This window comes from Neofelis nebulosa, chromosome 5, assembly GCF_028018385.1.
Source record: "Neofelis nebulosa isolate mNeoNeb1 chromosome 5, mNeoNeb1.pri, whole genome shotgun sequence".
Lineage (NCBI taxonomy): Eukaryota > Metazoa > Chordata > Mammalia > Carnivora > Felidae > Neofelis > Neofelis nebulosa.
Window position 1 is genome coordinate 16280252 of NC_080786.1, and position 16065 is coordinate 16296316.

Genomic DNA, 16065 nt, shown 5'->3' on the forward strand with positions numbered 1-16065 from the left:
CACTGAAGTCAGGTAAAGAGGCTGGCGTGGGAGGAAAGGAAAATGATGGCAATACCGACTCAGTAAGTTTTTCTATGAAAGAGCACAAAAAGGGAGAGGTGGATAGAGGAAGATGTAGTCTACAGGTGTCTTTATCATTGAAATTAGTCTGAGATGGGAGAGCATGTTTGTATACCAATAGGAAGAATTCATTACAGCTGGAAACACTGGTCATGAAGGGGACAGGAGAGTATAGCTGAGAAAGAGACTCTTCAAGAACATGAAATGAAACCCAAAGTACTCTGGAAGAGTTGCCCTTTGAGAAGATCAGGGACTTTTATCTTCTGTAACAGGAGGAAGAGAACTCAAGCCACAATTCCAGAGATGTGTAATACCAGCAGAGTGATTCAGCCTATGAAATGGGATGCCCTGAGGTATTGTTGTGGGGGCTCAAAGAATTTGCCACTGGGATTCAGAGGCTTTGCTCAGTGTCCAGCAGACCTGACTTTTCACAGCATTTCTGAACACTATATACTTCTCCAAGTCTCCACTCTCTACTCCAATTTCTCATTGTCTTTAAAAGTGTAATTCAACATCCCTCTTTAAGAAGCAGCTTCAGCCTACGTGAATTTCTTCTTTCTCTGAATTCTAAAAGTTCCATACAGTCTACGTTTGGTACTTTATTATGTACTATTTTGGTCTCTAAATGCTTCTTACCTTAAGTCTTTTTTGCACCATGGGATCAGAGTTCCATAAGACCATGATTAAAGTTGGGTTTTTTGTTTGTTTGTTTTGTTTTTGTTTTGTTTTCTACATATCTGATCTCTCATGATGCCTAAATGCAGGCAAGGATGCTGTCTTGTCTGAAAACTACCTGATTGCTCACGAACTATAGCAAAGGTAAACAGAGGTATCAGGACAGGAGTTATAGAACAAACAGTCTTCCCAATGAATATTCATCATCACCACATCATTAACCCCAAACTCCAGTTAATTTAGGGTGAATTAATTCTGCAGGGATGTATGGTATAAGTAACAGGATGCCACAACCACCTCCACCGCTAGTTCTTTGAATACATCTGGCCAAGGCCAATTCTGCCAGAGAACCCTGAGATGGGACTGTTCATTCTAAAATCATGGATCATTTATTGAGGAAAGATTCTAACATTCATCACTGAAGGTCATGGCTCTTAACTTAAGTTTTAAAGTAGGACCTATCACCCTTATTCAATCCAGATAATAGACAGAATTGGCTAGTATATACATGCCCATATCTCGTAGTTCCCGTATTTCTAAGTGAAGAGCTCTCTGATTAAAAAATTATTTTTTTAAAAAAAGGACTATACATAATTGTCATTTCCAATAAAGGAAATATAATTTATTTTCTCAAGATCCTTAAGTATATTGCTATTAAATTATGAATGTTCCCTTATGTAGTTTGAATAATATGCATCATCATGAAGTTGAGATGTACTAAAAACTACAGCTCCTTATGTCATCTCCAAGCTGTCCTTCATGACTGGTCATATTCAGTTGGATTTAGAGCATGTCAGTGTCACCTAGATCTATGGCAGTGCTGGGGATGATTTGCTATAGGAAATCAGTTGGGTATTCATTTGGTGATGGCTCCAGTAATGACAGAATCAAGAAAGATGGAGGGGGTCAATTCTTACTAGTTAACTCCAAATCTGTTGTCCCTAAAAACAAAGAATAACAATTCAAAATAAGCAAAAAGCTGATGTATCAGTGAATCACCAGCTGGATTACACTTTGCTTATTATAGCATGAAATGACAGCCAGAGATCCAGTCCCTGATTTCTTTTCAACCTACCCACCACTTTGTTCCTTTCTCTTAAATGTGCTGGTTGGACTCTTTCAGTTGTTTGTGTTTAAAGATCAAACTCTCAAAGTTATGAATGACTGACCAATATATACTAGATGCATTTGGCCCATCCACAGGATGGGTTGGGACAAGAAAATGGTAAGAAGGACTGGCAAAGAGACAAAGTGATATGGCAGTCATTCAGAAGTCATAGAAAACACAAAGGCTATCACACAGAAAGTTCTGCAGAACATAAAGGTAACAGGGGAAATGCTATTGTTCCTTGTAGTGATTTTACTGTTTTACTAATTTTTCATCACTGAGGGGTATTACTTCATATGAAAGAAATATAATTAACTTTTAAGCCCTGCTAAAGGTTTATTTAATGTTCTTGAAGCTATCTTAAAAATGTCTTCTTGTTTTTCCTTAAATTAATTCTTACCTCTGCCTTACCTTTCTTCCTATTCCCTAACCACATTTCTACCCAATCCCTCTCAAATCAACTGGAAAAAAAATCAGAAATTTCCTCTTCAGGGAAATCTACTCCACAAGAAACGATAAAATTTTGTGCCATTTGGAGTTTACGATTAATTATTTTGTTCTCTGAAAACAGATTGGAGCTGTCTAAAGAGTCTATCTAGGAAAGAAAATTTCCTTTTCTTTGAACTTCTTTTTAGATGTGAACATGAGAAAGGTTACCTTTAATGCAATTTATAAGCAGTCATTTCACTGAAGGTGCGGGAGTACATTTCTAAATTGGTTTAGGATCATTGCATCTTATATCTGCTCTAATTCCCTGAGAGACACAATTTCCAATTAACATTGGAAAGCTTGACAAATAGAAAAGGAACATTCTTTCCCGTGGTGAGCAACACCTTTCCAATGCTATTCCTTGGCCTTAAGTGACCTCTCTGCCCTAGTCCATCTTTCTGTGTGAGCTTTAGTTGATCTACCCTTCTAGAGTCAGGCTTCCTGGGGAACCTCCCCAGACCCATTCATGCAGGGTTAATGACCCTCTCTTTTGTGTTGTTGGTGGACTTGATACACATCTGTGTGAGTTGCCCTTCCCACTTGCAGTGTCATTATTACTTTGCGTATTGAAACTCCCCACTATACCATGAGGACCCTGAGAACAGGGATTGTCTTTTACTTCTTTTCATAGTCTCATTGCACACAGCAGGTGTTTAACAAATATCTGATGAATGAATGATTCTCCCCTCTGTTAAAAACTATGTGATCCTGGATGAGTTATACAGTCAGTCCCTCTGTGCCTCAGTTTCCTCATATGTGGCTAATGACATAAATCTTTTTGAATTGTGGACAGGATTAGAGACACTGCAAAATGCTTATCAGCATGCCAGGCCCTTTCGAGGAGCTTGTGGCAGAATGCAGATTACCTCCTCCTAAACCATGCCTCTTGCTAATAAATGCTAGATGTTACTTTGGTAGGGGGCAGCAGTATGTTTTGAGAAGGTGAACCCATCCCTCAAACTCAGATAGGGAACTGTTTTGACAATGACAGGTTTAGGGGCAGGCCTAACACTTGGTCCTACTTCATACAACTGAAGGGGATTCTCTTGGGGGGGTTTTGGATTATCCTCTTTGATAAAAACAGTCAGGAGGAAAATGACTGTCCCCTTTCCCTTCCATGGACATTGTTCTATGAGGTGTGACCTCCATCTTATTACCATAAGGGGAAATTTAAGAGAATTACAGAGAAGCCAACTCAAGGAACTTGACATATTTGAGTTGCTATATTAACAACCCTGAAATCACCTCTCTGTAGACATTTTAGCCTGTGAGAAAATAAATGTCCCATTGTCAAGCCACTTTAATTGACTATTCTGTCACTTGAAGGGGGAAAAAATCCTAAATAATAGGATGCTTAACAAATGCTAGCTATTCATTATTATTATTAATCACTTCAGCCAGTACTAATGCTCTCTGAACAATTTCTGTTACAACAAGGAAGTAGGTCCTTGATAGAAATTACACCATACTTTCCCTACTGTTATTCAGAAAATAGGAATTCCATAAGCTAACACTTTCTTGTCTATTTGGAAAATAAGCTAAAGTTACCAGGTACTCACTGCCCCACTCACTTCCTTACTATCTCTCCAAAACCCCATGGAAACATAGTGCAAATAAAGATTGGTATGGCTTGCAAAATCTTTCAATATTTCATTGACTTTATAGGACCTGGTAGAAAACAGGTAGGTTATGCTTGTGTCAAGTCTCACTCAGAGAACTGAACTCTGACTGAATCAACTCAGTCAACAAATTCTACTTTATACTCCCAAGTAAGCTGTACCCTGTCTACCTACCCTATATCTCAGCAACTTACAGCCCACAGTAAACAGTAGATTAGCAATACAAACAGGGTGGGTTGATGTCTGCTTTGGGGGAGACTGTCTTAAGTTCTCATATTCTTCTTTACTTTATTTTTTTAAAAAATTTTTAATGTTTATTTATTTTTGACAGAGAAAGAGAGACAGAGCATGAGTGGGGGAGGGGCAGAGAGAGAGGAAGACCCAGAATTCGAAGCAGGCTCCAGGCTCTGAGCTGTCAGCACAGAGCCCGACGCGGGGCCTGAACTCACGGACTGCGAGATCATTACCTGAGCCGAAGTCGGACACTCAACCGACTGAGCCACCCAGGCGCCCCTCATATTCTTCTTTAAATATATTGGCATCTCTTGTTCTAGAACACTCTAAATAGGTTGTCAATGTTATCTACAATGTTACTTCACTTCCTCTTCACTACAACACCCACAACAGTACATCAAAGACCTCCAACAGAAATATACATACATATATAATTGGTATATATTATGTACATTATATATATAATTGCTGTACATGTTGAATGTCTTTATCTTGACAGATAACAAAAAACGAAGATTTTTGAGAGGGGAATGGTATTCTCTACCACACACATACCTTAGAGATTAGTCATCCCAACAGAAAATAAATGGCACACTCAGAACTAGACATAAGATGTGATACTTTGTGGGGGATTCATAAGAGGCTATGACAAAGGTGTAAGAGTAGGGTAATACCAAGGAATACTGCAGCAATTGGAATCAGTAACAGCCAAATCGTTACCATCCAAAGACAGATGGAAATGGGGGAAGAGTTCAATACTCTTCAATACGGTAGAGAAAGCCACCCTTGGAGTGACCTTCAGTGGATGGACACAGCCAGCTCAAAGAAATTTTTCGTGGAAGGATTTGATACTGGACTTCTCTTTCTCTTCTCTAATCTTGGGCTAAGCCTCCCCATTGACTAGATCCAATCGGAATCCAGAGGACCTGGGGACCCTGTGATGAAATCTATACCTATCAGCCTGTGGGACAGAGAAAGAGGGAGAAGAGTGGATAACAGACCTGAAGAGGCATAGCCCAGGTCCAAAGCAGGGTTACCGTGAAAAGAAAAGGATTGGCTCAGAGCTGCAGAACCTTGGGAAATATATTTCATTGTACAAATCCTGGCAAGGTCTAAGGGCAGTGAGAGAAAAGGAAAACAAAATCAAAACCCTCTCACCTTTCACTCATATTTGCTTGAATATCAGGTCTCCAGATTTTTAAACATTAATAGAAATCTGGATTTGAGTGAAAGATGCTGAGCAAAACACAATCAGAGATAGAAAATTTGAAGGACAATTAGACGCCAATTTCTCTCCCTCTCTTTCTGCGGCAGCTGCAGTAACTTTGAAAAAGATATTCCTTGATTTAAGCTGTGGAGACATTTTAAACCACTCCATCTTAACTTATCCTCCACTAGATATTGACCTGGCTGTTCGCAGAGCAATGCCATCACGTTATAGAAAATCCACTTCTATGTATGTGAAGAGGGCATTATTCATTTCTGCCTCTGCTTATTTATCTACCTATCGACGTTTTTTAGTAACTTCTTACAGAGAAAGTTGTTAATTTAGTTTTCCCCAGCATATGCCACTGAATATCAGTGAGCTTTAGCACTTAAATTGTTCAATTATATTTTGCATATTCTTAATTAATTTGTACTTAGTCAAGTAAAAACAAATTTTCTTTTCTAAAAAAATTGGGACATGACATATGTCATGAAAAAGCTCCAATCCTTCTCCTATCACCAAATATCCCAGTCTGTGGCATACCTCTTTCCAGACCATTTGACCATGGTTTTGAATATACATCTGTAAGTACGGAAATTATGTAGTATTACATACAGTTGTACTATATATATAATTTTGCAACTTTTTTTCTTTCAATAATGTATACTGGCTACATATTGATGCTACTTTACATAGATTTAGTACATTCCTTTTAGTATTAACAAATTTACCACAGTTAATTTACGCATACAACCATTGATGAGTATTTAAATTAATTTGGGGGAGGGTATACAAACAAACTACAATGACTATTTTTATACATGTCTTCTTGAGTATAAGTGCATTCATTTTTATAAGGCAATTAGAAAGGCGTAAGATTGCCCATCCACAGATAGGAGGGGTAAATATTCTCTGAAGACGGCTACACCAATTCCTTGCACCTCCAAATAAACTTACGTAGCTCCTCACAAAGGGTGGAGTCTAATTTCCCATCTCCTTGAAAATGAGCAGATCTTACTTATTTACTTGAAAGTAGTAGAAAGAAGAAAGTTCAAGTAGAAGTTCTTGAACTTCTGAGGCCAGGTCATAAGAAGCCTTGCAGTTTCTTCCTGAGGGAAGCCAGTCACTATGTCAGAAAGTATGACTACCCTGAAAGTACCATGCTGTGAGGAAGCTCAAGTTAATCATTTGGAAATGTCCTATGTAGACAGAGAGAGAGAGAGAGAGAGAGAGAGAGAGAGAGGGAGGGAGGGAGGGAGAGGGATCAGTCAACTCACAACCATTCCAGATATTTAACCTGAGACACCATACATGCTATGAGTGAAAGACCCAACTTGAATGTCCAGCCCAGGTGAGTTTTTGTGTAACTATAACCCTAGCTGTCATCTGACCATAACCACGTGAAAGACCTCAATGAAAATGACCCAGCTGAGCCCACTCCATCCATTGAGCCATAAGAAATAATGGCAATTTTGGGGGCGCCTGGGTGGCTCAGTTGGTTATGTCTCCGACTTCAGCTCAGGTCATAATCTTGCAGTTCGTGGGTTCAAGCCCTGCATCGGGCTGTGTGCTGACAGCTCAGAGCCTGGAGCCTGCTTCAGATTCTATGTCTCCCTCTCTCTCTGCCCCACCCCTGCTCATGTTGTCTCTCTCAAAAATAAATAAAAACATTAAAAAAAAACTTAAAAAAAAGAAATAATGGCAATTTTTAACCACTAAATTCTGAGGTTTTTAAAATGTAGCCATAAATAACTGGAATAAAAGGTATGCTAATTTTCATTGTTAATCAGTGCTGCCCAATTGAGCTCCAAGATGGCTACACCTCTCCTACCACTAGTATATGAAAATTCCTAAGTACCTACAAACCATTGTTTTACACTAAGAAAACTTAAAGGGCATGTTTTTCAGCTGACCTTTTTACTTTAACTCTGAAGCCAATAAAACCCTTTCATGTTTTCCATTTGTAATAAGGAGATTTTGCTGTCCTCATGCTCCACACTGACAGACAGGGTCAGACAGACTCTTCTTCCTTTTCTTAAATAAACTAGTTAGAGATGTTTTTTATACTCAAAACTGTGAAAATAGCTCAAATGGTAATTGCAATGTCTGGTTATCACATGTTTGCAGACCATGATATTTAAAAGCAATGTTTGAAAATGACTCTGGATTGTTTCCTAGTGGTCAGTCCGAGGCTAACCCCAGGTCCACATATTCCTGGAGGGAGCTCATCTCAATGCAGACATGGTTCTAACTATGTAACTCCACTCCTTTCATCTCTCCAATCCAATTAAATACTAGCAACCTGTCCACTGTCAGAAAATGACTATAGAGAATTGGGCCAATGCACCTCTGTGAGAATTTCTTCTGGGCCAATCAGAGGGTCAGTCCAATTATTTTCAGTGATTTGGAGAGTGACAGAAAGTCTATCCTTCAATCCTATCATTTAACTACCGGCAGCTAGACAGTCTCAGGGCTAAGCCTATAGAATAGGGTGTTCCCAGCATGGGCAGAGTATGTATCTATGCCCGGAGAACATGTCCTTTCTATGTCATCTTCCTTTATGCACCCAGAGAAATCCACCACTCAGCCTCTCCAATCTTTTCTATAAAATAATCCCCCAAATGGCAGTATTTTATTACAAATGTAATGCATGATTGTTTTATAAAGACATACAATGCCAAATTACGTATTTCTCAAATCCTTCCCTGTTGGTCCCCCTTCCTTAATTATAGCACTTTTTTTTCATTTAAATTTTAATTAGTTAACATACAGTGCAATATTGGTTTCAGGCGTAGAATTCAGTGATTTATCATTCACATACAACACTCAGTGCTCAACAGCCAAACAATGGAGCCAGCCCAAAAGTCCATACACCAGATGAATAGATAAAGAAGATGGGGTATATACACACAATAGCACTTTTGACAGCAGGATGTTTTCTCCCAGAAACACTCCTATGCATTGTTGCATTACTATTCCTTTGTATTATTGTTGTACCAAATGGGATCATAATACTATTTTGCAACCATCATCATTTACTTAAATCATGTATAATGGACTCTTGCTATAGGTACAACAGTTTCCACCCTGTTTGTCCTTTCTAAACAGCCACACGGGATTCCACTGTCTCCTTTCTTTCTGGTGGGAACTGTGAAGGTTTACTGGAGAAAAGTGGATTCCCACCTTTTTATACCAATATCTTATCTCAAAATAGAATCAGTAAGGGCTAGACAGCAGAGTAGAACAACAAATAATTTGGAAATGGAAAAAAAGAAGCAAAGGCAAAGCAACTGGGGGCATGGACTCTGTGTGCATCCTGTGGTTTTTGACTCAGGTTTGGAAGGAAAAAGAAAGAATGACACTGTCAATGCTGATAATTTCACGTTGGCACCAGCGTGTCTTAGCTGGAACTTGAGAACGCTGATAAAAAATTCTTTTCTTTTAGACCATGGCTGGCTGTTATTTACAGGAATATGATGGAATCCCATTAAAACACAGGAATTATTACATGTTCTTTTTCTGATACACACTCTACATTGAATTAAGTTCTCCAAAACTGAACTAAAAGAATACAAGCAAATCCTTGTTATTAGAAGACCTGCCAGTAAGACATCTATGAGGCTTCACCGACATCACGACTATTAAAAAATACTAACAGGTAAATTCACCATTCATCTTATTAAGTCATCAAAAAAGCCTTTATTCACTTTCTGAAAGACATTTACTTAATACAGCTGGTATTAATAACAGAACGACAAGATGCCATCATGGTTTTGGGCTTGAGAGTCTTTGGACCAGTGAGGAAAGATAGATTTCTAATGGTTGGAATTTTTTAGTTATCATGAGAGAAGCAATAAATTATAAACACAGATTATCTAAGAAGCATCCCATGAGTAAATTTGGGAGCTATTCGGGAATTAGCTTGACTACTTCAGTAAACCAAAAAAAATTCAATGACTGAAATATATCTGGCTCCGCAAGTCAAATTAATCCCAACCAAAGCAAAGCAGAAGGATAATAGGAGCTGCAATGTCCCTCAATATGTATTTCCCAACAAAAAGCAACACAGTGAAAGCTGACTCAGTCCTCCAGCACCCATCTAGCAACCTCAACTGTCCAAAAGACAGACAAGAGCCAGAAAAAAAGAAACTGAAAAAAAACAAAAAAAAAACCCAATTCTGAGCATCCAAAAGAGCTGCCATAAAATCAAAACATTAAATTCTGTTCAATTTATTCAGGGGGCACCAAAGCCTTCAGGCAAAATTGTGCAATTTGGAGCCAATTTTTAAGAGCTTGCTTATCTGGCTTCTCAATTCATACTAGATTAGAAATGGCAATTAAGAGGCAGTGGAAAAGACTGGCTGCTAATGATAGACAAGCTGACATTAACAAGAAGTATGAGAAAAACAACGACAACAACAAAAATCCATGAAGGAAGACACATTAATTCTAAATCCTATCAGCTTAGGGTTGTTTAGTGCAGGCACAAACAACCTCAGAGATCTCATAGCATGGAAAAAAGTGTGCTCATATTTCTCGTCACTAGAGTCTGTGTAAGAAGGCTGAAACTTGTAGAACTCATCTTCAAAAGACTTTCACTTAAATATCATACACACACACATACATATACACACACGCTTGGTGCTAAAGTTTGATTAGGATACAACTTCATGTGAAATCTCATGGGGTGCTAACTTTCTATAGCTCATGTATTTGAAAAAAGAATGAAGGAGATTTTCATATACTTATAAATTTATTTCACAAATAGACAAGGACCTGGAAATTTAATGAATGAGCACAGCTCAGTCCACTACGTATGAAATTTAATTCTGTCTTATGTGGCCTTTCCAGTGTAATAAGTGAAAGTATTCAAAGAACTGTAGGGCTGGGAGAGCTCTCAGCTTGTCTATTTGTGAAATAAGTTTATCACAAAGCAGTTTGGAGATGGGGTAGAATGACAGCAGTCCATAATTGAGTCTATGGGGAAAATACAGGTATTCAGGGTATGCTTTAATGGGTAGTTCTGGAACGCATAAACAGTAAACTCTTGGATTGTCCATGTGGTGATGACACAGACCATAGCTAATTATCATTGTATTCCCAGAACTGAGAACAGTGACTAAAACATAGTAGGTGCTCAAAAAATGTCCAAATCATTTGTGAGTCATAAAACAGAGTACACGGCACTCTGTTCAGGAGAATGAGAGATGAAAATGATTGCAATGATTGCAATGAAAATAATTGGCTCCACCAATTAATCTGGCAAAGACAGGACTAATTAGGGTTTGAGCAGAAAAGATACCACTGGGATACACTGTACTTTTGGATGAAGAGAACACTTGGAATGACTTTCTGGCTCTTTGGAAGAGTGCTGGGTAGGAATGCAAAAATACAGAAACAGGAATAAGTATGTGGTGTCAGGAGGATAAGACATCAAGCTAAAATGATGCAGAAGGGTGATGCTGGAGCCTAGTGGAAGTCCTATTGAAAAAAAAAAGCTAGGGCTGTGCATGCATGCACATGCATGTACACACACCCAGGTGGAAGGGGGCAGGGCTTGACTGCCAGTCGAGAGAGTTCAGCTTGGGCCATAAGGCCCAAGTATGTGTAAGAGGCTTCCAAGCAGGCAAATGACAGATGCAAACAAGGTTTAAGCAAAATTAACCTAGTAGAATGACAAATGGAATGGATTCAGAAGAGGCTGGAGAAAAAGGAGTACAGGGCTCGGGACATAGTAAGAATGTCTTGGGTACTTACTCAATTGATGCACGAAGCCAAGGAGATCAATGTTGAGCAATGTTGATTGGTCATGGAATATACACAGGTTCTTTGAATCAGGTGCTCTTATTTCAAGGGGTATATCCTATGGAAAAAGAGTAAAGAGGTGAGCAAACATTTACCTACCTGCCTGTGAATTTCAGTATTCTTTGGACAATGATTAATGAAATTATGGAAAATTATACAGACTCATAAAATGATACATACCTACAATAACAAACAGGAGTTAAAATTATTTTTACAAAGAATAATCAGGCTATTTTTCCCCATGGATGTGGGAGGTAATCATCAGGGGGAAAAAAAATGGTGCTGGACCTTGGCAGCTCAAGTCCAATTCTGAGAGATATGTGCACTGATGTCAGAGACTGTGCTATAAAAATTATTCTTCTTCAAGGGAAAGGTTTAAAAATCAAAAAGAAAACATATAGAGAACTAAAGACTGAGATCTTGGGAAGAGATCAAAGTTGGATAAAAGAAAAGAAAGCTGAATGTATGGAGAAAAAAATCTTTAAAAAAGGGATGGTGGAAGGGTGCTGAGAGCACAAGAATTTAAAGAAACAAGAGTAGACAATGGAACCAATACTGTAGAAAGAAGTATGCAAGTTGATGAAAAGCCTCTAGATTTGAAGTCATCAGTCTTTTATGAAGTCCAAGGATCTTAAAAAGTATAATTTTCATGAAGCTGGAAGACCAAAATCTCAAAATTTTCAGCAAAGGTCAATGGTTAAAAAAAAAAAAAATCTATATGCTGCCTACAAGAAACTCACTCCAGATCTTAAAACACACGGCAAGTGAAAGTCAAAAGATGGGAAAAGATACTCCATATAAAGGGAAATGAAAAGAAAGCTGGTATAGCAACACTCATACCAAACAAAATAGACTTTAAAACAAAGGCTGTGACAAAAGACAAAGAAAGACATTATATAATTATAAAGAAGTTAGTCCAAGAAGATTATACAACATTCCTAAATAATAATGCACCCAGCATGGGAGAACCTAAATACATAAAGCAAATGTTACAGACATAAAGGGAGAAATTGACAATCCAATAAATTCAAGAAGACTGAAATTAAATTAAGCATCTTTTCTGACCACCCTGGCATGAAACTAGAAATCAATTACAAGAAGAAAACTGGAAAAAAGCCACAAACACATGAGGACTAAGTAATATGTTCCCAAACAATTAACAGTTTAACAAAAAAATCAAAGAGAAAATTTAATAAAATACCTTGAGAAAATGAAAACGGAAACACAAAATCTCTGGTACACAGCAAAAGCAGTTCTAACAGGGAAGTTCATAGCCATACAGGCCTATCTCAGGAAACAAGAAAAAACCCAAATAAACAACCTAACACTATACCTCAATAAACTAGAAAAAGAACAAAGCCTAATGTCGGTAGAAGGAAGGAAAAAATATAGAGCAGAGCAGAAGTAAATGAAATGGAGACTCAAAACACAATAGAAAAGATCAATGAAACTAAAAGCTCGTTCTGTGAAAAGATAAACAAAATTGATAAACTTCTAGAAAGACTAATCAAGAAAAAAAGAGAGAGGGCCCAAATCAAAAAATTTGAGAAAAGAAAAGGAAATGGTACAACTGACACCACAGAAATGCAAGGATCATAAGAGATTACTACAGTTATACACTAACTGAAAAATCTAGAAGAAATGGATAGATTCTAGAAACACACATTCTAAAACTGAATCACAAAAAAATAGAAAATCTAAATAGACTGATCACAAGTAATGAAATTGAATTAGTAATTTAAAAACTCCCAAAAATCAAAACTCAAGCTTTAAGAGATGAACTCTACCAAACATTACAAGAGTTAGTACCTATCCTTCTCCAACTAGTTCAAAAAAACTGAATAGGAAGGAAAGCTTCCAAACTCGTTTTATGAAACAGGATTATGCTGATACCAATACCAGACAAAGACACCACACACACACACACACACACACACACACACACACACATTATAGGCCAGTATCCTGGATGAGCATAGATGCAAAAGTCTTCAACCAAAGATTAGTAAGTCAAATTTACTGATTTGTGATTTATTCCAGGGATAAAAAGATGTTTCAGCATCCACAGATTAATCAGTTAACACATTAACAAAAAGGAGAATAAAAATCATATTATCATCTCAACAGATGCAGAAAAAGCATTTGACAAAATTCAACATTCATTTATGATAAAAACTCTCAACAAAGTGGGTATGGAAGGAACATACTTCAACATAATAAAGGCTATAGATGATAATCCCACAGCTAACATAGTACTCAATGGTCAAAAGCTAAAAGCTTATCCCCTAAGATCAGGAACAAAGACAAGGATGCCAATTCTCACCACTTTTATGCAACATAGTACTGGAAGTCCTAGCCACAGAAATTAGGCAAGAAAAAGAAACAGGCATCCATATTTGTAAGGAAGAAGTAAAACTGTCATTCTTTGAAGATGACATGATACTATATATATAGAAAACCCTAAAGACTCCACAGAGGAACTATTAGAACTAATCAATGAACTCAGGAAAGTCACAGGATATAAAATTAATAGACAGAAATCAGTTGTGTGTCTATATACAAACAATGAGCTATCAGGATGAGAAATTAAGGCAACAATCCCATTTACAACTGCATAAAAATGAATAAAATACCTAGGAATAAAGGATATGAAAGATCCAAGGATATGAAAGAACTGTACTCTGAAAACTATAAGAACATTATGAAAGAAATTGAAGGTGACACAAATACAAGCATACCTCGGAGATATTACAAATTTGTTTCCACACACCACAATAAAGCAAACACCATAATTAAGCTAGTCAAATGAATTTTTGGTTTCCCAATGTATATAAAAGTTATGTTTACACTTTAATGTAGCCTCTTAAGTGTGCAATAGTATTATGCCTAAAGAAAGCAATGTACATACTTTAAAAAATACTTTATCACTAAAAAATGCTAACCATCATAAGAGCTTTCAGCAAGTGGTAATTACTGATCACAAACCACCATGACAAATATAAGAAGAAGAAAAGTTTGAAATGTTGCAGGAATTACAAAAATGTGACACAGAGACATGCTATTGGAAAAAGTGGTGCTGACAGACTCACTCGATGTAGGATTTGCCACAAGCCTTCACCTTAAAAAAAAAACCACACAATTACATGTGAAGTACAATATGGTGACATACAATAAAGTGAGGTATGCGTATAAATGGAAAAAATATTCCATGTACATGAATTGGAAAAATTAATATTGTTAAAATGTCCATACTACCCAAAGCAATCTACAGATTCAATGCAATCCCCATCAAAATACCAATGGCATTTTTTCACAGGACTAAAAAAAAGAATCCTAAAATTTGTATGGAACCACAAAAGGCCCCTAATAGCTAAAGCAATCTTGAAAAAGAACAGAGCTAGAGGTATCATGCTCTTGGGTTTCAAACTATACTACAAACATATAATAATCAAAACGGTATGATATTGGCACAAAAACAGATACATAGATCACTGGAATAGAATAAAGAGCTCAGAAATAAACCCATACGTATATGGTCAATTAATCTATGACAAAGGAGGCAAGAGTATACAATGGGGAAAAGACAGTCTCTTCAGTAAATAGTGTAGGGAAATCTGAACAGCTACATGCCAAATAATGAAACTGGACCACTCTCTTACACCATATACAAAACACATTCAAAATGGATTACAAATTTGAATGTAGGACCTGAAAGCATAAAACTTCTACAAGAAAACATAGGCAATAAGTACTTGGACATCAATCTTAGCAATATTTTTGGGATCAGTCTCCTCAGGCAAGAGCAACAAAAGCTAAAAAAAAATGGTATTACATCAACCTACAGCTTTTACACAGGGAAGAAAAAAAATGATGAACATGGGGGATCAACAAAACGAAAAGGCAAACTAGTGAATGGGAGAAAATATTTGCACCTCATACATCCAATAAAGAGTCAGTATCCAAAATATATCACTTAACATCAAGCAACCTGATTAAAAAATGGGCAGAGGACTTGAATTATTTTTCTAAAGAAGACATACAGATGGCCAACAGGCACATTAAAAGATGTTCAACATCACCAATCATCAGGGAATTGCAAATTAAAACTACAATGAGATATCACCTCATACTTGTCAGAAGGGCTAAAATCAAAAAGACAAGAAATCACAAGTGTTGGCAAGGACGTGGAGAAAAGGGACCCTTATACACTGCTGGTGGGAATGTAAATTGGTAAAGCCTCTATGGGAAACAGTATGGAGGTTCCTCAAAAAGTTAAAAATAGAACTATAATACAATCCAGCAATTCCATTTCTGGGCATCTATACAAAGAAAACAAAAATACCAATTTGAAGAAATACATGCACCCCTATGTTTATTTTGCGATTATTTACAAAAGCCAGAATATGGAAGTAACCTACGTGTCCATCAATAGATGATTGGATAGTGTGTGTGTGTGTGTGTGTGTGCGTGCGTGTGTGTGCGTGTGTGTGTGTGTGTGCGTACACACTGGAATATTACTCAGCTTTAAAAAAAAGTGAAATCTTGCCATTTGCAACACTTGGATGGACTAGAGGTTACTATGCTAAGTGAAATCAAGTGAAAGACAAACACTGTATGATTTCCCTTGTATGTGGAATCTAAAAAAATGGACAACAGAAGAAAACAACCTCACAGATACAGAAAACTGTTGGTTAGCAGAGTGGGGAGGTGGTGGGGTCCAGGCAAAATAGGTGGAAGGGATTAAGAGCCACAAACTTCCATTTACAAAATAAACAAGTTAAGGAGCTATAATGTATAGCATGGGGAATATAGTCAATAATACTGTAATAAGTTTGTATGGTGACTACACTTACAAAGATCATTTGAAA

General features: G+C 37.3%; 1 long non-coding RNA gene across 2 annotated transcripts in view; it reads right to left on the reverse strand.

The window, feature by feature from the left end:
- LOC131511730 (uncharacterized) overlaps nt 1–16065 on the reverse strand; it is a 356942-nt gene that overhangs the window by 33505 nt on the left and 307372 nt on the right. Inside the window, exons 6-7 of one of the 2 annotated variants that reach the window (XR_009261695.1) lie at nt 11150–11255; nt 10939–11057 (exon numbers count right to left, since the gene is read on the reverse strand). This is a non-coding gene — a long non-coding RNA (uncharacterized LOC131511730). Of the gene's footprint in view, nt 1–10938; nt 11058–11149; nt 11256–16065 lie in introns of those variants that run through there. The other variant, XR_009261694.1, reaches the window with a different exon arrangement.